The 20,818-nt window shown below is 40.5% G+C and overlaps 1 long non-coding RNA gene and 1 pseudogene across 1 annotated transcript; one reads left to right on the top strand and one right to left on the bottom strand.

The window, feature by feature from the left end:
• Positions 1-1,429: 1,429 nt before the first annotated feature.
• Positions 1,430-1,548, bottom strand: LOC139957117 (5S ribosomal RNA; annotated as a pseudogene).
• Positions 1,549-11,294: 9,746 nt separating this feature from the next.
• Positions 11,295-19,992, top strand: LOC139984731 (uncharacterized). The gene is made up of 3 exons (XR_011799162.1): positions 11,295-12,931; positions 13,450-16,721; positions 18,243-19,992. It is a non-coding gene; the product is annotated as an uncharacterized lncRNA (long non-coding RNA).
• Positions 19,993-20,818: the final 826 nt, after the last annotated feature.

Below are 20,818 nucleotides of genomic sequence, written 5' to 3'. Positions count from 1 at the left end.
GTTGGTGGTTGTTAAACAGACTGGAATTGTTTTTGGTTTTGTTGACCTTTGGTCCGTGTCCGTTTTTTCTTTGCACGTAAAAAGCACAAGGCGATTTTCGCCGTTTATCTAGGGCTGCCTTTTTTGGACGGTGGTGTGCTGGGGAGGGGTGTTTTGTTTCGCTGCGTGCTGGTCGTCCTTTTGTAGTTTTTGGAATGATTCAGTGGGTGGTTGGTCTTTTTGTCCCTGCAAGTCGGTGGGCGTATGTACTTTTTTGCTCGCTTGACATGAGTTTCGTTTGAAAGAATGGGATGGTTCGGTAGTGCCGTTTGTATCCCGCGTCACGTAAAAAGCACAATGTGGCTGCGTGAAGTCGGTGTATGTATAAAGGGTGTTCGGGTGAGGCACAATAATGAAACCACTGTTCCTAAGATGGTGTTTGTCTCTGAATATATTGGTTCATAGCAGCTCTTCTTCTTCATACGTTGCAGAAACTTATAGGGCAAAAGCGCAACGGGGAGATAGACAGCACTAGCGGCACACCAGACGACACCTAAATGTGTCGATGCTCATCATTTAACTTATTCCAACCAGCAATGGCAGAGGGAGAAAAGAATGTTTATACTGGGGGGTCTTACAATGAATGTACTTAAGGACTTTACTATTATTGTTGACTTGGTTCCTAATTATGTTATTCGCAGCACAATATTTAACTGCGTGGGAAAGATCCGTCTCCTAGTGGGAAGGGCAGTGAGGTAATGATCCTGTTGAATAGCTGGGAATTGGTCATCCATAATCTTGTAGAGAGAGTACATAGTTTATCACTTTTTCTACGGTTTTCAAGTGTTGGGAGCTCTAGTTCTTCGAGCAGTCTAGTCATAAACTCTTCCTCCCGGGAACTATAGTTACCGCTAATCAAGCGAGCAGCTCTACGTTGGATTCTTTCCAAGCAATTAATGTTGGTAGGGATCGAAAATTATGGAAGCATATTACAAGCTACTTCTCACCAGAGATGTAAAGCCGAGTTTCTTACATTTCGTTTGAGGTTTCTCTTTAGCAAACCTAACATGGAGCTAGCTTTTGTACTAATATGGGTACTCCATTTGAAGTCATCAGAGATGATAAGTCCCAGGTAAGGATTATTATTGACTTCTTCAAGATTCTATCCTTTATTTCTACTACTCAACAAGTAACATTTCTCAGAGTTGAAACTCATTCCCCAGGCATCAGCCCAAGAGACTAAATTTTCCAAATGTTGTTGTAGCGCAATATGATGACTCTGTTTCCTTATAGGCCTATAGAGAAGGGAATCATCAGCAAACAATCTAGCTTGTGACGAAACACAATCAGGGAGGTTCTTTATATGACAAAGAAAAAGCAATATATTAATATATTCGATTTTGAAATCGCTTTCCTTGTCGCAAGACAGTGTTCTAATTAGGAAAAGGAAGGCCTACGGCACCCATTATTCCCAGGCGGTCACCCATCCAAGTACTGACTGCGCTCTACGTTGCTTGACTAAGGTGATCGGAGGAGAACCGGTATAGTCAACGTGATATGGCCGTAGACATAAGAGGTCAATGTAGGCCATTTCACTTTCTCATCGTCGTGGCAACATAGTGTTATCAATTAGGACAATAAAAGCCAAGTACTGACTGCGCTCTACGTTGCTTGACTTCGGTGATCGGACGAGAACCGGTATAGTCAACGTGATATGCCTGAACAGCCTGACACATTTTCCATACATAGCCCTCTAGCCTATTCAACAGCTTTTTATGTGGAACTGTATCGAAGGCCTTAGAGAAGTCCAATATGATAACATCACTTTGTGTATTTCTGTCATATTGTTTAAGTAAATCATCCATTGTTACAAGAAAATCCTTTACGGAAACCATGGTTCATGGATATCAGGATGTTATTCCGATCTAAGTGACCCAAGACATGTTTACAGAGGATGTGTTCAAGTAACTTGGAGATTACTGATGTCAGAGAGACAGGACGATAGTTTTCAGCCAGGTGGACATTCCCTTTTTGGAATATAGGTGCCAAAATTGCATTCCGTCAACCGACTTGTCAAATATCAGCAAAAGTCCTGGCGCTAGGCTGTTGTGCGCAAGTCTTCAGGTAGATATTTGGAAGGTTATCAGGACCACTAGCTTTTGAAGTATTGATGTTCTCCAACAATTTAGCAACCCCATTACTTTTGTCTGAGCAATCTTCCTAAGTCGCGGTTGAGCCAGGGCAATTAACCTTTTGGCTTACTGGTCTTTGAAGGGACATGTTTTGCAAAATTGGGAGACATTCTTTAAATGTCTCCCAGAGTTCCACAATGTCAGCACCATCATTATTAAGCTTAGTAATGTGAGTACTAATAGAATTAGCATATATTTTGATCTCAGCCCAGTTAGCTTTAGAATAAACAAAGACCTTCCTATGCTTCTGTTTGACTAAGTAGGCTTCAAGACAGAGTCTGTGACCAGGATGTCATGGTCAGATATACCTGGGTAATTCATAGAGGACTAGATCAGCGTAGGATTGTTGGTGAACACAAGATCTAGTCTACTTGCACCTCTAGTTGGCAGGTCGTGAACTTGGACCAGTTCATGATCACTAGCAAGATCTAAAAGAGCTTGCTGGACCTCGCTATCCTGGTCTGAGACAGTAAGGTCTGAGACAGTTGTTATGCCAATCAATATCAGGACAGTTGAAATCTCCCGAGAGAATAATGTTCTTGAAATGCCCATCAGAGAGTTTGGTAAGAGAGGAATTCAAACTTTGGATGTCACGAAGAGACCTACGGGGCATATAAAAAAGCCCCAACATAAAGAATTTTCTTTCCCTGAAGTGTTATCCTTGCCCATTCAACCTCACAGTCCGTGATTAGGTCTAATTGCTCACACGAAGGTATTTTCCCCTCTGCAGAATCAAAGAACACCTCCGCCCTTGGTAGAGCGGTCATTTCTGTATACACTGTAATTCGATGGGAAAATCTTACAAGATTTTATGCAATTTGGTGATGGTGTTGACCCTGGCTTGATCCCTCTGAGCCAAGACTCAGTGCCAACAACGACATCATTGCAGAACAGCTGCGAATTCAGAGGTTTTGTCAACGATGCTTCTGCAATTCAGTCATTATTCTGAGGTTGGAATTTTTTTTTTTTGGGGGGGGGGTAAACATCTCAGAATCGTGCTTTTTACGTGCAAAGAAACGGACACACGGACCAAAGGTCAACAAAACCAAAAACAATCCCAGTCTGTTTAACAAACCAGCAAAAACCCACAAACAGAAATCTCTCACTTACCCACAAATGTATAAAATATAGCGTTTAACGTGACGTGAAAAGGACACGGACCCAAAGGCTAACAGAACCAAAACAATAAAGCTCCACAAACCAGCCCCAAAAAGCCAACACCAAACCACAAACAGAAAACCCCCAACCCACATTATGTAGGGACCACACAAACCCCCCACCCCACACAAGAACTAACTAACTCCAAAATTCATCCGGGGTACGCCGTCCCGATAGCAGACGACAGGCTTGCGCATTACCTGCGAAATTTTCCCAATACGGGTCTTTTCAAGCCCCTAACAGTATTCCCCCTTTTCTTACTCCTCGTCAACCTTGGTCGAGTGGACCTCCCTGTCAGGAACAGGAGGTCCACTAGCGACCATCGTGTCCGGTATAGCGGAAGCGGCTGCGGGTAGGGTGGAAGGGCCACTCGAGTCAATGAGATCAGTGGCCTGTTTTGTCTCATCAAACCAATCGGAGGACTCCTTAGCCACAACTAATAAGGCTGTAGTGCAGTCCTCCATTGGCGAGTCAGAATCTGGGCCACTTAATGTCTCTTGGGCCGGTTGACTCGGGGCCCGACTAGTATCACAGATTGGTATCATCCAGGGGAAAGTGAAGGAGACTATAAGCACGTCTCTTTGGAAACCAACGTAAACACTATCGAAAATTCCTCTGAGAACGATCCAAGTTGGTCAACAATGTCCGTGAAGGAGGTAAGCGGAGATGTGTGCACTGTCATCCTTCTGTCACCTCGTTAGGCGGGTTGTGCCACTAGGGTGGAGACGGATCACGAGGGCCGATTGGTTTGCATTATATTCAAGTATCTTTTTTAACACGCTGCCTTCCTTTGTTCCTGGTAGTGTGTCATGGTCGGAGACTATAACTGTGTCCCAGACGCGGGCCTTGACAGACTCGGGGCTTCTTTGTCTGCTAGTCCTGACGTTGGGATCACAGAACTGGACAGACTCACTTCGGCGCACCTTTTAGCCGATGTCTGGAGGCATATGCACGTGGGTGAGGCCTAACAGGGAAGATGCCTGTAGGGTAGATCGGGTGTATGCGCCTGTTACTTTTAATTTTCGGGTTGCGCGACACTGAGCTGTCCACTCTCCGACCACGAAACCGTTGTAGCACGGTCTGTTTTGCCTTCTATTTTGCATTTTGCCGATCGGGCCTATGGAAGCTTAACTGTCAGATACTTGACGAGGAAGAGCTCCCGCCAAGGTTTCGAAACAAGGTACAAATGATGGCAAACATTGCAGCCGGCCCTTTCCTGTACATCCCAATGGTGGCATAATGTCAAGTTGCGCATCAAACGCTACGCAATTCAGTATTGCGTGACCCGCGCACGGCGTCGAAGAGAAAAATTCTCGAAGCTGTGCGCGGAGGTGAAGTTTGGCGACCCTTCGGCAGTCATCGCTTTGCAGACATATCTCGATGAAAAGTACCACGGTGCCCGCGTCAGGGCCCGTGTCGAAGCGGTGGAAGCCGAGGAGCGCCCTTCACTGAGGTTTTACCAGTCCGTTAGCTCATCGGCGGGTGAGAGACGCGTCCCGTCTGTGCGCGCTACCGATGGGACCGTGGTCAGTGACCCTCACGGCATTGTCCGCGTATATAAAGAGTATTATTCGAGTTTGTTTACGCGTGGCAATGTCGACTTGTCGGCACGGGCTGATTTATTGAGGGGAATCTCTAAAACCGTTCCCCACGATGTCAATGACATTTTAGGGGGCGGAATAACCACTGTTGAGCTTTGGAAGGCGCTTTCGAAGATGAAGAATGGCAAGTCCCCGGGTTCGGACGGGCTTCCGAGGGAGTTCTACCGAACCTTCTGGGCAATAATAGGACCCGACATCAGAGCCGTCTTCGAAGACGCCTTCCAAAACGGACTGTTAAACCAAAGTCAACGTCTGGGCATGATTACTTTGCTGCCAAAGTCTGGGGACCCCTTGGATCCCCAAAACAAGCGTCCGATCACCTTGTTAAATGTGGACTACAAGTTGCTGGCTAAGGCTTTGTGCAACCGCCTTGCACTGGCTATGCCGCATCTTGTTGGTGATCTCCAGGCTTGTGCAGTGAAGGGTCATTGCATCCAGCAGAACTTGTGGTTGATGCGCGACTTGACCGACTTTGTTATTGAGCGTGATCTGCCATGTGCATTGGTGTCTCTGGACCAGCAGAAGGCTTTTGACATGATGGATGGCGGTTTTTTAATGAATGTATTGGAGACGTTTCGGTTGCACCCGGTTTTTCGTAAATGGATTTCTGTTTTGTATCAAGAAAGTTTCAGTTCTGTTATTGTAAATGGGTTTTGTTCGGAGGTTTTTAACGTAGAGAGGGGGGTGCGCCAGGGATGCCCTCTGTCTCCATTACTTTATGTTTTGTTTAGCGAGTCCCTCTCTCGTCTTTTGGAAAGGGATTCCAAACTTGTTCCATTCGTTGTGCCAGGGGGTGCCAAAGTGAAATGCGGTCAATATGCAGATGACGTAACGTGTGTTGTTTCGAGTCTGGGCTCCTTTCGTGCCCTCTCGCAGGATTTATCTATCTTTGAGAGAGCTACCGGGGCGAAGTTGAATCCGGAAAACACAAAGGGCCTTCGCCTTGGTAGCTGGAGATACAGAGACTTACCATTCGGTGCGTCGGATGCACCTTGTGACGTCACCTGGAACGAGAGGGCTGAGGTATTTGAGAGCAGGCTCGAAGCCTTTGGCACCCGCTGGCTTTCGATCCTAGGGAAAGTCACCGTAATTTTGTAGGTTTTTGGGGCGGTTTGCACCTGCGTCGATGGGTCCCGGCGCTGTTTAGCAACAGAGAACCGCTTAGTAGTACTCCAAACAGGGTGGTGCGTGTCATCTGCTCCGCTCTGATTGAGTTGCCCCCTGTTGACCTGTCACAGCCGGCCCTCGTTCACACTTCTGTTATTTTATGCCTCTTATTTACGAAGAAGGACTCTACAAAGATGTATTTAACAAAATACCAGGTATATTTCTACTCCGGTTCTAATAATACATGTTTATAACAACGAGGTGTGATCAACAGATGATCCTAACAGATGGCGCTATTACAATATCGTAACATCTTTCCTTCTTTAGAGTTAGAAAAACAAAATATTAAAGTTACTTCACTTCATTGATGCTGCTTTACATCCTGTCTTTCTAACTGATACATAAAATGATACAGAAGATTTTTTTTTTTTTAAATATAAGAAAAGAAAAGACGTTAGTTTTAGACTTAGTTCAGCTACACACTGAAATTATTCTGTGGTATAAAATCAGGCCTTAGAACCAAACTACACAGCACTAACAACTGTAGTTATGTACAAAAGTTCAAAGGTTCAATTTTTGAGGTGCACGGATGTTTCTTTCGCTTCTCCGTAGATTTATCTCCGGTCCTGGAGTACTTGCTATTATCTGGCTTTGGTTTTCGCTCTGTCTGCTTCTGCTATGTCTGCTTTTGCTGTGATTGCTTTCGCTATGCTTGCTTCCGCTATGCTTGCTTCCGCTATGCTTGCTTTCCTTGTGCTTGCTTTCGCTCTGGTCGTTTTCGCTAAGCTTGCTTTCGCTTTGCTTCCTTTCATTATATTCGTTTTCGCTCTGATGATGATTTCCGCTATGCTTGTTTGCTATTTTGTTATATTGCGGCAGTTTTATCAGATCATGTTCAGAGATACAAGGTTCATTGGAGGGTCTTATGTGCCTGCGATTCCTCCGATATTCACGACCATCCTCTGTTCTAATTTTGTAAGATCTGATATCGACCTGTTCTTGAACTTGCGCTTTCATCAATGTTAATTTTGACACGGACTGTTTCTCCTTTATTCAGTTTGCGCAGCTCTTTTACTCCTCTGTTATAGAATTTTGCTTGTTTTGCTTTCGCTTTGTTTGTTTGATTTGACGTTGTTTGGCACTTTGGGTTTGAGAAGGGAATTTACGGTTGGAATCAACGTTTGTTCTTCGACTGTACAGTCTTTGAGCTGGGGAACTGTTCAAGCCTTCAGTGGGAGTGTTTCGCCAGTTGAGAAGATTAAGATAGAAATCTCCTTTACTTTCACTTGTTTTCTTGATCAGATTCTTTGCTATTTTCACCGCACTTTCTGGATATCTAGGTGAGCTTGTTGTGTGATCAAATTGGTACTTGTCTGAAAATTCACTAAATTCTGTTGAATTGAATGGTGGTCCATTGTCGGAGAACAGCTGATTGGATATGCCATGATTTGAAAAGTGTTTCTTCAACATTTTGATAACTGTTTGCGAGTCCTTTTTGTGTGATAGATGGTAGACTTCAAAAATATCTGAATAATAGTCGACAGTACACAAATAGTCCTTGGAGTCAACTGTGAAAAGATCACATCCGATTTTCTCCCATGGACGCTCAGGGGTATTGTGGGAAATAAGGGGTTCTTTCTGTGGCATTGTCTGGTATTTGTTGCAAACTGTGCAAAGTTTTATCATATCGCTCAGATCTTTGGCCATCCCCGGCCAGTACACACTGTCTCTTGCACGTCGAATTGTACTTTGTATTCCGGTATGAGCGCTGTGTAATTTCTTCCTGATTTCGTTTCTCATGCTTTCTGGGATGACACATTGTTGACCTTTAAACACAATCCCATCTTGTACGGATAGTTCTTCCCTCATTGAATAGTAAGGGTGTAAGTAGTAGGGTATAAAATGCTTGTGTTCTGGCCATCCTTGGACAATGTAGTCTTTGACTGTTTTGAGAGAAGGGTCTTTGTCTGTTGCTTCTTGCATGTTTCTTTGTGTCGCTTTTAAGATTGGGAGAAAGTCAATCATGTTTATGCTTTCTGTCTCCGCTTCTGTCACTGACCGTTCCTGTGTATTCAAAAATGCTCGTGATAGCGTGTCGGCTAAATACATTTCCTTTCCAGGTTTGTAGCGAATTTCTATGTCGTATTGAAACAGACGCAATAGGAGTCTTTGCAAACGTTTTGGTGCTGAGGCGAGTGGTTTGTTTGCGATTGCTACAAGTGGTTTGTGATCTGTCCAAAGAGTAATGCGACGGCCGTATGCATATTGGTGATTTCGCTCTAATCCAAATACTTGCGCTAGTAGTTCTTTCTCGATTTGAGAGTATCGCGTTTCAGCTGGCGTTAAAGCTCTGCTGCAGTATGTGATTGGCTGCCCATTTTGTATAAGGCAGAATCCGAGTCCCTTTTCGGAAGCGTCGCCTTGACCTTCTGTTTGGCTGTCTGGGTTGAAATACTTCAACACTGGAGCTGTTGTAACCAACTGTTTGATTTCTGCTAGGGCGCGATCTTGTTCTATGGACCATGTCCAGTCTACGTCCTTATGAGTAAGACGTCGAAGTGGTTCGCTTTTGTCCGAAAGTGCTGGAAGAAACTTGGAGAGGTATTTAACCATGCCCACAAATCGCTGTATGTCTGCAACATTTTCTGGTTTGGGCATTTTCAGGATTGCCTCAACTTTTCGTGGATCAGGTCTGAGGCCTTCCTTTGACAACACATGTCCGATAAAGGCAACTTCCTCACATTTGTATTCAAATTTGTCCTTGTTTAGTTTGATTGATCGTTCTCTGCACCGCTGTAGAAAGCGTTTGAGGTTTGTGACATGATCGGCATTTGCTTCTTCTACTGTGTTTCCTGTTCCGGTGATCAAAATGTCATCAGCTATTACGAACACCCCAGATAGACCTTCCAGGTTTTGATCTATCTTTTGCTGAAATAGCTCTGGAGCAGGACTGATGCCAAACGGCATTCGTTTGTACCTATACCTGCCCCATGGAGTTTGGAATGTTGTTAGATAAGACGACTCATTATCCAGTTCGCATTGAAGGAATCCTTCCTTGCAGTCTGCTTTACTGAAGACTTTGACTTTCGCTAATTGGGGCAGTATGTCCTCAATAACAGGTAGTGGATAGTGCCCTCTCTTCAGCGCTTTGTTGAGTGGCTGAGGGTCGATGCATACTCTCAGCTTACCACTGCTTTTAGTCACACTAACGAGGCTTGAGACCCAGTCCGTAGGTTTTGTTACTTTCTGGATCACGTTTAATTGCTCCAGGCGTTTTAATTCTGCTTTTAGCATTGGTTTAATAGCCACCGGAACTCTCCGAGGGGGGATGACAACAGGTGTAATTGCAGGATCAGTTTCTAAATGTACCTTACCTGGCATATGGCCAAAACCATCAAAAACATCCTTATAGTCCCCTAAGGATATCGGATTGACCCACCACACCTGAATTGACGGAATCTTGAATGTCAAATACCTCCCTCTTTATGTTACTTTCACAAGATACTTCATTAACAGTGGCAATATTTTCATACATAACTTGAATCAGCTGCATTTGCTGAGAAGCTCGTGAACCTAACAGTGGTACACATGAATCATTTCTAACAACAACAAAAGGTACCTTATAACGTCTTTTGTTCCTAGGGTTTCTAACATGTAGTTTACAATTGCCTACAACTGGCATTGTGTCCTTACTGTACATTGTAAGTTTCTGATTAGTTTGCTTAACAACTACTTCAGGTGGTAAGTGTTTATCCGCAATGACATTACACGTGGCTCCTGAATCAACTTGCATTTTTATGGGGTTTCCATTTACTTCCAATGTTGCAAATATTTTAGTCTCAAATGGACTATCTTTGTTAAAGTTGACACAGTTTACCTCACCTTCCAAGGTCACAGATAATACTGATTCTTCTGATGAGCTATAGAGTGAGTCAGATTCATTTTCATCACTTTCAACTTCTACTTGCCTCACAAACTTTGCTTTTTGTTTGAAGGAATCTTTCTTGGTACATTTGCTTGCAAAATGATTTTGCTTGCCACAGCTGGTACATGTTTTTCCATACGCTGGGCATTTGAGTTTCTGAAGCTCATGTTTCTTACCACAAAATTTACAATTATCTGTGAATCCAGCTTTTGACTTTCTGGAATATTTGGAACGAGTCTTATGTCCACTAGCACCACCCTCTTCACATGCCATGCCATTGAGTTGAGCTTGGGTGACCTCTGCTGCTTTACATTCATTTATGCACTTGGTGAGGTCTAAATTGGGGGTCTGCAGTAATCTCTTCCTAACATTTCTGCTTGTGATCCCACACACAATTCGATCTCTGATTAATTCATCCTTTAGAGCACCAAATTCACATGTTGATGCCAAAATTCGTAGACGTACAACATATTCATCAAAGGTCTCACTAGGTCCCTGATTGCAATTGTTGAATTGATAACGTTCAAAAATGACGTTGGTTTTTCCAATGCAATATTTCCCCCACAGATCCAAAATTTTGTCCATTTTTTGCTTATCAGAATTTTCCTCATAGGGGAGTGCATTGTGCACTTCAAGGGCCTCTAGACCAATACAGGTTATAAAGGTTGCGACTCTAACCTTGTCGTCTTTTGTCACTAAATTTGTGACAATTTCGTAGCTGTCCCATAACTGTTTAAATTGTTCCCAATTTTTCTTTAAATTACCCTGAAGGTTAAGTTTGGGAGGTAACGGTACTTGTACGCCACTCATTTTGAACTGTTTGGCTTACAAAGAGCCGTAAACTTTAAATGGTAGGCCTCTTACTACGTGTTTTCTTAATAGAAACAATACCGCATGACTGTGAATGAATTAGCGATAACAACTAACATTAACGTGCCTAGTATGCATTAGCCTAACGTTATAAAAATACGAAGAACTAGCCTAGGCTAAAATATTGACCTGCTTACCCGTTTTAAAACCCACTTGTTTTAATTTGCCTTACGAGAGATCCTACTTCTGACACCATGTTATTTTATGCCTCTTATTTACGAAGAAGGACTCTACAAAGATGTATTTAACAAAATACCAGGTATATTTCTACTCCGGTTCTAATAATACATGTTTATAACAACGAGGTGTGATCAACAGATGATCCTAACAGATGGCGCTATTACAATATCGTAACAACTTCGTTGCGGGATAAGGCCTATTTTCGCGTTGGGCGTTTTGTCTCTGCAGGTCGGTGAGCGTATGTACTTTTGTTGGCTCGCTTGACCTGAGGTTCGTTTGTAAGAATGGGATGGTTTGGTAGTGCCGTTTGGCCGTGACGTTTTGTATCCCGTATGACGGGTCACGTAAAAAGCGCATTGCGCCTGTGCACCGTAACCACCATAATACATACAACTCCCTGAGACAAGGTTACTATTGGATCGGGGTGAACGATATCGTTGCGAATCAAGGTATCATAGCTTTATTCTGTGGTTAACGTACTGTATTTGCAGTGAGTTTCCATAACATCTTCCTGGTATTTGCATATGTCGAGATTCTGTGTCAACAAAACACTTCAGCTTGGATGGTACGAAGGAGAATTTATGAGGTGCCGTTTACGAAATTTGACTGTCGCCTAAATTTTAACCAATGACCACTCATAATTCCAACAAAACTGGCAGGGCCTAGGCTATGGGCAATTTATGTAGTCTACGACACCCCTATGTTTTTAAGATAGTTTGTACCCAGACATTAATCAGGCGTTGCAGTAGGCCTAAGTTAGACCAACGGCAGTATGCTATAGTTTTTCAGCGACATTTGAAGGAAATACGGTGCAATAGGATAAGGCCTGCGAGTATTCATCTGCAGCTTGATAAAGTAACGAAGTTTATGTAATATGATCCAGATGCTTTTTTTGGGTTATTGGCTAATATTAGCAGCCAGGTGGATAGCAAATCAACTGCTCTTGGATAGAGCCATAATACTTTTGCAGGTCAGGTAAATTCAAGTTCACTTCATTGATTCTAGTCTAGGCCTGCAGATTAGCTATAATATGCCAGTGAGATATGAAGAAAATACCTTTTCATGAGTATGCCTAGGCGTATACATCTTCAAGGTAGGAAATTTATGTATTAGGCCTTTTATTTTGTTATTTGATTGATGTTAGCAGTCAGGTGGATGATAATTCAAATGAGCTTGGAAAATCAATAGTACTTTACTTAGCCTATGTCTTACTCTTCTTACTTTCAAATCAACTGCTCTTGGATAGAGCCATAATACTTTTCCAGGTCAGGTAAAATCAAGTTCACTTCATTGATTCTAGTCTAGGCCTGCAGATTAGCTATAATTTGCCAGTGAGATATGAAGAAAATACCTTTTCATGAGTATGCCTAGGTGTATACATCTTCAAGGTAGGAATTGTATGTATTAAGTGCCTAGGCCTTTTATTTATTTTTATTGATGTTAGCAGTCAGGTGGATGATAATTCAAATGACCTTGGAAAAGCAATAGTACTTTACTAGGTTTGTAAACATCAAGTTCATTTCAGTGACTTTAGGCTTAGCCTGTGTCTAACTCTTGTTAGTTTTAAGGTTTTAGTTGTGTTCCGGCCCTAGTACTTTCCAGCCATCAATTTCCGCACGTACAATCATTTACATGAATAAAAATACCCTGGAAATAGTCCAAGAATAGTGTTGTTTGTTTACAAGCTAAAAAATCGCCATTATCTAAGCTGTATGCGGAAAGTAAAGGTGGGAAAAAAAATAATTATAAGTTACCCCATGATGGTTGGCCCAAAGCCAGACTCAGCCATATTTCTTCTGAGATAATGTCCATTTTCCTTTATTTGTATTTTGCAGGTGAGCTTTATCAGTTCAACACCAACAGACCAACAGATGACAGAAGTTCTAGTATTGGAGTTAACGACATTGATTAAAATCAAGGTATATCTTCCTTCCGTTGTTTAAGGTTTCCTTGGTATTTTGCAATTGTCAAGATACGGTGCCAAACAAAATCTTCAGGTTGAATGGTACGAAGGAGAAATGACCTAGCGTGGTTTACGAAAATTAACTGTCACCTAGTTAGATTTTTATCAAGACCACTCTTAACTCGAACAGAATTGGCTAGGTTTATGGGCAATTTATGTAAACTAGGATAGGCCTAACTTTAATGTTGAATAACCCAGACAATACTCAGGCTGGAGTAGGCCTAACATATAGCAACAGTATATGCTAAAGCCTGGCAATGAGATATAAAGAAATACATTACATTAGGACTACGCCTAATTTTTCTTTCTGTTTGCATGTTTTGATAGCAGAAACCACCATTTTCTATGTTGTGCGAAAAAGTAAACATGAACGTCAAATAAGTGTCAGCTACCCCATGTAGGCTGCTACCAAAGCTGGACTCAGTAATTTTTTCCTGGAGACCATGTTTATTTCTCTGTATTTTTATTTTGCAGGTGAGCTCTACCAGTTCAACATCCCAGGGCTGAAAGTTCTCGTGTCAGTTCGTTGTTATTAAAAGCCATTCCAGGGCTAATAGTAGTGGTTCAAACTTGATTTTCTTTAAGCCATCCCAGGGCTTACAATACTGGTTGCAAAGTTGGTATTTATTAAGCCATCCCAGGGCTTACAGTACTGGTTCAAAATTGATATTTATAACCCATCTCAGGGCTTATAGTACTGGTTAAAAGTTTGATAACTATAAAGCCATCCCAGGGCTTACAGTACTGGTTCAAAGTTGATAATTATTAGCTATCACTTACTGTGATAACTGTACAGATAACTGTACAGTTTACTTGGTCTATCAAACCAGCAGTTTATCAGGCCAAACATTATTCAAACTTCATGTCTGTTACAAGTAGTCTTCAATACTGGAAAAACACAGTTCACTATGCCAAAAACAAAGATAGCTAGTTACAGAAAAAGAAAAAAAACATCATTAAGAGAAGTGTCCAAAACAGTCGCATTCAACATGTCAATACACATCAAACAAACTGCAATTCAGAAGTTGATCTTTGTCCTTCACAGAATGATATTGTACTTATTGCTACCAACACTAATAACATTTGTTATTTCTTCCCTGTCGATGATGTTTGGGCAGTTCTAAGACAGTTAACTGTCCAAGCTATTCAACAGAGCCACCTTCATTCTGCAACGCAGACAGTAGAAGAATACATTCAGCTTACAAGTGGATTCTGTTAATGTGTGGTCAACAGAGGTGGAAGTCTTAGCTGCTGCTTCTCTTCTGCAAACAGACATTTACACATATGCATTGCATGGCCACTGCTGGAAATGGCTTCGTTATCCTGCATGTGGTAATCTGGATACACCAGTAGACATAACTAAGAGAGCAATATATCTTAGTAAATACTAACAGTAACCATTATGATGTTGTTGTTAACATCAGCGATGATCAGCAAATCTGTACATCTAAAACAACACCAGAATCTGTTCAAGCAGAGATGAACAGAGAAAATCTTTGGCAAGAATCTAAATCACAGCATACAAAGGGTACCAAGGGTTGCCTGCGTATGAGAAGGCTTAGAGCAACTAATGATGCTTCAGAATTACTGAAAAGATGAAAACATGTCAACAACTTCGTAAAAAAAGAAAAAGCCAACAATATAGAGACAATGAAAGGAAGCAAAATGCAACACGTATGCAAGCAAATAGAAAACATGAAGCATACAGAAAGAGTGAACAGCAGAAAAATCTTCATCAAATGAAATTAAGGAGACAAAATAACACTTACAAACTTAAAGAACAAGAGCAAAATGTTGGTCGAATGAAAGCAATCAGACAAAATGAAGCTTACAAAAAAGAAATGAACATCAGCAAAATCTAAGACGTTTGAAAACACTGAGACAAGATGCAGTTTACAAAGTTAAGGAACAACAGCAAAATGTAAGACGTCTGAAAACACCGAGACAAAATGCAGTTTACAAAGTTAAGGAACAACAGCAAAATCAGAGCAGAATTACAGCAGCAAGGAGAAATGTGTTATTCAAAATAAAAGAAAGGACACAAAATGCTCACAGAGTACTGTTACTGAGGAAAAATAACAAGTATGTGACATTAGAACAACAATCTAATAAGAAACGTATGCAAAATTTAAGAACATGCAAATCTTACTCCAAGGACGAGACAGAAAAAAAATTCATCCGAATTAAAAATGTACTAAGGCTGTTAGAGCAAGGAAATGGAATCTGCAACATGAAAGAAAGAACCCCAACAAAGTGAGAACGCAGTCCCTGCTTACAGAAGCCATGTACAAAGTAAAAGGAGGTATGCAAAAACTTGGAACAACTGATCAACAACAAATGTCTACTGATAACAGTACATTCATTTCTCCCAAATCTTTTCAAGCAGTACAACAACATTTTTGGCAATCTGTTTCAGTTGGACCAAAATATGTTTGCTGTTCTTGTGAACAATTATGGTATAAAGAAAGCGTGGTCTCCACAAATCGTATAAAATCAAGTATCGAAGGAAGTAAATCATGGCTTCCAGAAAATGAACAGAGGTATATCTGTAGAACATGTAACATTTATGTCAAAACTGGAAGAACACGGCTTCTAGGATTAGACAATAACATGTCTCTGCCTGAAGTCCCAGATGAACTTCAATTACACTCTCTAGAAGAAAGGCTTGTTGCACTTCGTACTCCATTTATGCAAATGAGAGAATTGCCCAGAGGACGTCCAAAAAAGCATCAAAGGAAATGTAGTGAATGTACCTGCTGATGTATCAACAACTGTAAGAACACTGCCTCGTAGATTGGATGACGGCCAAACCATCCCAGTCAAATTTAAGAGAAAGTTATCATACAAACACTCAGTACAAAGTCAAAACATAAGGCCAAAAGAAAGTGGTTGCTGCTGCTAAATGGCTTGTAAAAAATAGCCAGCTATATCAAGATGAAGGTGTAACAGTTGAAGACACATGGACAGATTCATTCCAAGAATTAGAAAATGATTGGGAAGAATTTATAGATAGTGAAGAACCAGATGTAGGCTCTGAAAACCTATTACAACCACAAGAACACACAACAGTAGCATCAGTTCAGCAAACTGAAGTGGAACTGGATTCTCATGAAGAATGGACAAATACAAAGTCAAGACATTCAAGCAACAGGCACACTAGATACCATGCTTACTCCAAACTTTGAAGATGACAATCTTGCCTATTGCTTTGCCCCAAGTGAAGGGAATTGCCCACTAGGTTTGTTCCAGGATAAGTATTCAGAAGAACTAGCCTTTCCAACCCTATTTTCTGGGCACAGCAGGAACAAAACTCAACTAAAAGCTCATTACAGCAATATTTGTAAGTGGGAATGACGTCATAGAGACAGGAGATTTGCAAAATCAGTTCCCAACATATTCTACAAAGCCAAGAAACTACAACTGCAGAACACTTCAAGAATATGGAACAAGTGCAACAACTACTTTCACTTGATGAAGGCTACAGGGTGTTCAGAACACTGAGAGGTTCTCCATACTGGGAAAAAGCCAAAGAGCTTTTTGCAATGATCAGACAGTTAGGAATTCCAACATGGTTTTTGTCCTTTTCAGCTGCAGAGACTCGATGGTTACATCTGCTCCGTATTCTGGGCAGAACAGTCCAGCAAAGAGAACTTTCAGACAACGAATTGTTGAGCATGACATGGCAAGAAAAGTCAGATCTCATTCAGAGTGACCCAGTTACATGTGCAAGACACTTTGATTACATGGTACGTAGATTTATCACCGATGTATTGCAAAGCTCATATCATCAGCAAAGAGGTTCTCCTCACATTCACATGCTAGCATGGATCAAAGATGCCCCAGTGTATGATGATGCAAAAAACTCTGAAGTAGAACAGTTCATTAACAAGTATGTCACATGCAAGAAACCACAACCAACTGTCAATAATTCAGTTAACTTGCAATCACAGTCATGCAAAAACATGTAGAAAGAAAAGACAGGGTGTTTGTAGGTTTGGGTTTCCAATTCCACCAATGCCAAAGACGATGATTCTAACTCCATTAGGAGATGTGACAAATGGATGGCCTGAAGTTGGCAGATGATGTCTCTACCACATTTCAAGAGATGCTTCAAATCCTTGAAACCACAGAAGAACAGTACATTCGTGCCATTAGGTCTAACCTGACATCTGCTAAAGTGTTTCTACAAAGATCCCCAAGTGAGATACGAGTAAATGCCTACGATAAGGCCTTACTAGAAACATGGAAAGCTAACATGGACATTCAATATGTTCTAGATGCATATTCTTGTGCTATGTACATTGTCTCTTACATCAGCAAAGGTCAGAGAGGAATGAGCAATTTAATGCAACGTGCTACAAAAGAAGCAAGAGAGGGTAACCTTCATATCAAACAATGTGTAAGACACATAGGAAACAAGTTCTTAAACCATGTTGAAATCAGTGCTCAAGAGGCTGTTTATTTAGTTCTTCAGATGTCTCTTAGGAGAGCTTCAAGACAGTTCATATTTATCAACACATCACCGCTAGAAGATCGCACAATATTGCTAAAACCATTGTATTACATTCAACAATTACCAGATAGTTCAACATATTTCATATTGAAATAACAGTGTTATTTCATATTGAAATAACACTGACAATTATCAGCAACACTAGTTCAGAAATCCAAGTTATTGCCATATACAGACCCAAACCTGTGAGTATGGAGCAGTTTCTACAAGCCCTGACACATATTTAACTTCATCAATGCATCACTACCCACTGTTGTCGCAGGAGACTTCAATGTTGATATTTTTCAAAACACATTAGATAAACAAAGGCTTCTCACTTTCTTTGTTGACTCACTGAAATTTTCACAGCTAATTGATGTTTCAACAACTGACTACAACTCATGTTTAGACCATATTTATACTAACATCCCCTGAGCTGTTGTAACTTGTGGAATTTTAGAAAGCTTTTACAGTGACCACAAAGCCACATGGATCAGGTTACACAGTAAACAATAGATCACCATTGTAGGCTTAAAACTTTGTTTGCAAAGATAAACCTTGCCAGTTCCTTATCAGCTATGAGAAATTATCACCAATACACATGTATAATCTTGTATCATATGATTTGCTCCAATGTGTTGATAAACCTCTTCTTTAATATTGAAAACATCTTTCCTGTCATCATTGTCCTTGTAACAGCATCTTCATTCTGTTTTCTGCCACATGCTCTTGTACAGTGCTACAGTAAATATGCATTTCTTATTCTTTACTGCAGGATTATCTCCAGAAAGAAACATCTGTTCTAAGCTGGATACTTGTAGCTTGACTCCTCGAATTTTGTCTATCAACACATCAAAGGGCTGCCGATACTGTAGCTAACAAATGAAACCGTTTCCTGCTGTCAGCAGGCCAAATAACGAGTGTTTGGACAAAGCTGAGCTTTACAGCCATATAATGTCTCATAATTTGGAACAGCAAAGAAGCAAGAACTTGACAAGTGCTGCATGGTGAAGCATTTTAGAACTGAAGAATTAAATAATTGTCCATCAAGACCAAAGGGATGAAAGATTGATTCATTATGTAATCAATTATCAACACAACCCAAATTTTTCCCAATGCATTTCCAATATCATTGTTGTATTTCACATCTTTCATTACAGGTTCCCTTCCAAACATATGCATAAGAGGTAGATATCCCAGTCTTACATTTTTAAGTGAGATCAATGATATTGCTAATTCTTCTGGCAATTTACATATGTGTTAGGGTACACTGTATTTAACAAATCACAATGAAAACAAGGTATATTGCGGAGATCTTTGTTAGGTAAAATAAATCCAAATAAAAGTGATAAAGTACATGACATCTTTGGTTTTGATACATACCAAATCAAACTGCATGAATCCATGATTTTTGCATTGATATGTGGATTATAATATATTGAGCGTCTTGGTTTGTTAATGTTTGTGTGGGAAGCTGGAGTGTGTGCAATACTGTTTATGCTTGTGTGTTTGTATGTTGACCTTTCTTTGTTGGAACATGATCTTCATATGCACACTGAAATAAAAAGCATATTTGGCATGCAGCTTCACCATATTTAGAACAAAGCCTCAGCTGTATTTGGTTCATGCTAAAGGTCATACAGGGTCACCAGATGTCCAAAACTTGTAATCATGAAAAATATCATACATTCCGTAAACTCAAAGATAAGAAAAATCATATGTGCATGCAATGTACATTATCCAAAGAATATGTAGTTCAGCTGGAAATGGATGCCATGAAAAGTGCATTTCTTAACTGCAACTAATAATTCCAAAACACATGATCCTTCTTATACTATGCCCCACATCAGCCTACCACACATATTGTGCAAGCAATAATGCCTCTATTGCCATTATCGAAATTTTACATAATTTTAAATTGTGTATCGCAATAGGAATAAGCAAATATCGGCCAACACTAATTGCCTTCATCCACATGAGGCAAAAACGAATATGGTTATGACTGAGCTAGTAAAAAACAACCCTTTTGGTATATATACAACAGTAGGCTGAGGACAGTACAATTTTGGGCAGCAGAATTCACTTTGGGATGGAATTATTTTTTACCCGGTGATTTCCTTTACTTTTGTCAACATGCGGAATATGCAAAACTTGTTTTTAATGGAGGCAACTACATTTTGATGAATATAAGAACAATCTCATGGAATGAACTCAACTTTTACGGAGAATTCCTGACAATGAAGAACACATTGATTGAAGAGAGTGTTTTCGGTGCTGGAATAATGCATAACTGATAGAGGATCTTTCTCATGTAATATTTACATGTATTAGCCAAATAAAACAGGGAAGCAGAACATGCAATTACAGTTTGGTGCATAGAACAAATACTTAGAGACGAAGCCAACTTAAAAGGTGACTTCATAAAGATGAAGTTCCCATTGGTAGAGAGATTTTTTTTGTGATGGAATGAATCGATTTCTGATGGTCCGACTTTCTTTTTATCAAGGCAATTAATTTTTTAATGTTATACATTACAGTAGTAGTATCAAGTGCACTGTTATAAGTAGTCCTAACACGGAGTCTGTTTTTACCTCCATAGTCCTAAGAAACAGCTCTGTTCACCAGCTCGAAACTAATTTTATACTAATCGCTCAAATCATGGAGTTATAAACAGTTATAACAAAAGATAAGTATGCAAGCAGTATGCGCGGGAACCTTTGCAGAACAAAATGTGTGCTACCAAAAAAAAAAGGCCAAAAAAAACCCGCATACTTTCACAATTTCTTTTTGAAGTATCACAATGTGACTGCTGTCTGAGCTTTGTGGTTTCTTTAATTACTTCAGCAACAGTAAATGTATATATTCCTATAAGAAAGTTTATTACAGTGAACTTGAAGCAAGTAAAAATTGCATATCATCAACGAGCAATGTTACAATAGGGAGATTTCTGTGTAAAAACGCTCACCACTTTTACGAGAATTATGTACGAAGATTTTTTAGGCGCGGTGACTTTTACGAAGTGTAGTGATACGAACTGAACTTTCAAGGGAACAAACGTAAATAATAATTTTGCCAAAATAGCATTACATCTCGAAAGGAACAAAAGGAAGTTTATTGGACATTTAGTGCAATAACTCCCAGTGCCAAGGTGTGTCACGGTTGATATTTTGGGACAAGTTGCAAATGGTATAGGGGAACATTTTCAAACTTAACGGTCATGTGATCCGAGGTCACCAAAGGTCAATTAATGATAAAAAAATTGTTTTTTTGGCGATATCTTGAAAATGAATTGTCCGTTAGAGTTGGAAGTTGCTTAAATGTAATACAATTGTCGACCCCATCTGGGTGACC

The sequence above is a fragment of the Apostichopus japonicus genome, chromosome 17 (genome assembly GCF_037975245.1).
Source record: "Apostichopus japonicus isolate 1M-3 chromosome 17, ASM3797524v1, whole genome shotgun sequence".
Taxonomy (NCBI): Eukaryota; Metazoa; Echinodermata; class Holothuroidea; order Aspidochirotida; family Stichopodidae; genus Apostichopus; species Apostichopus japonicus.
The sequence above is the reverse complement of the archived record's forward strand: the minus strand, read 5'-3'. Positions and strand labels throughout refer to the sequence as shown.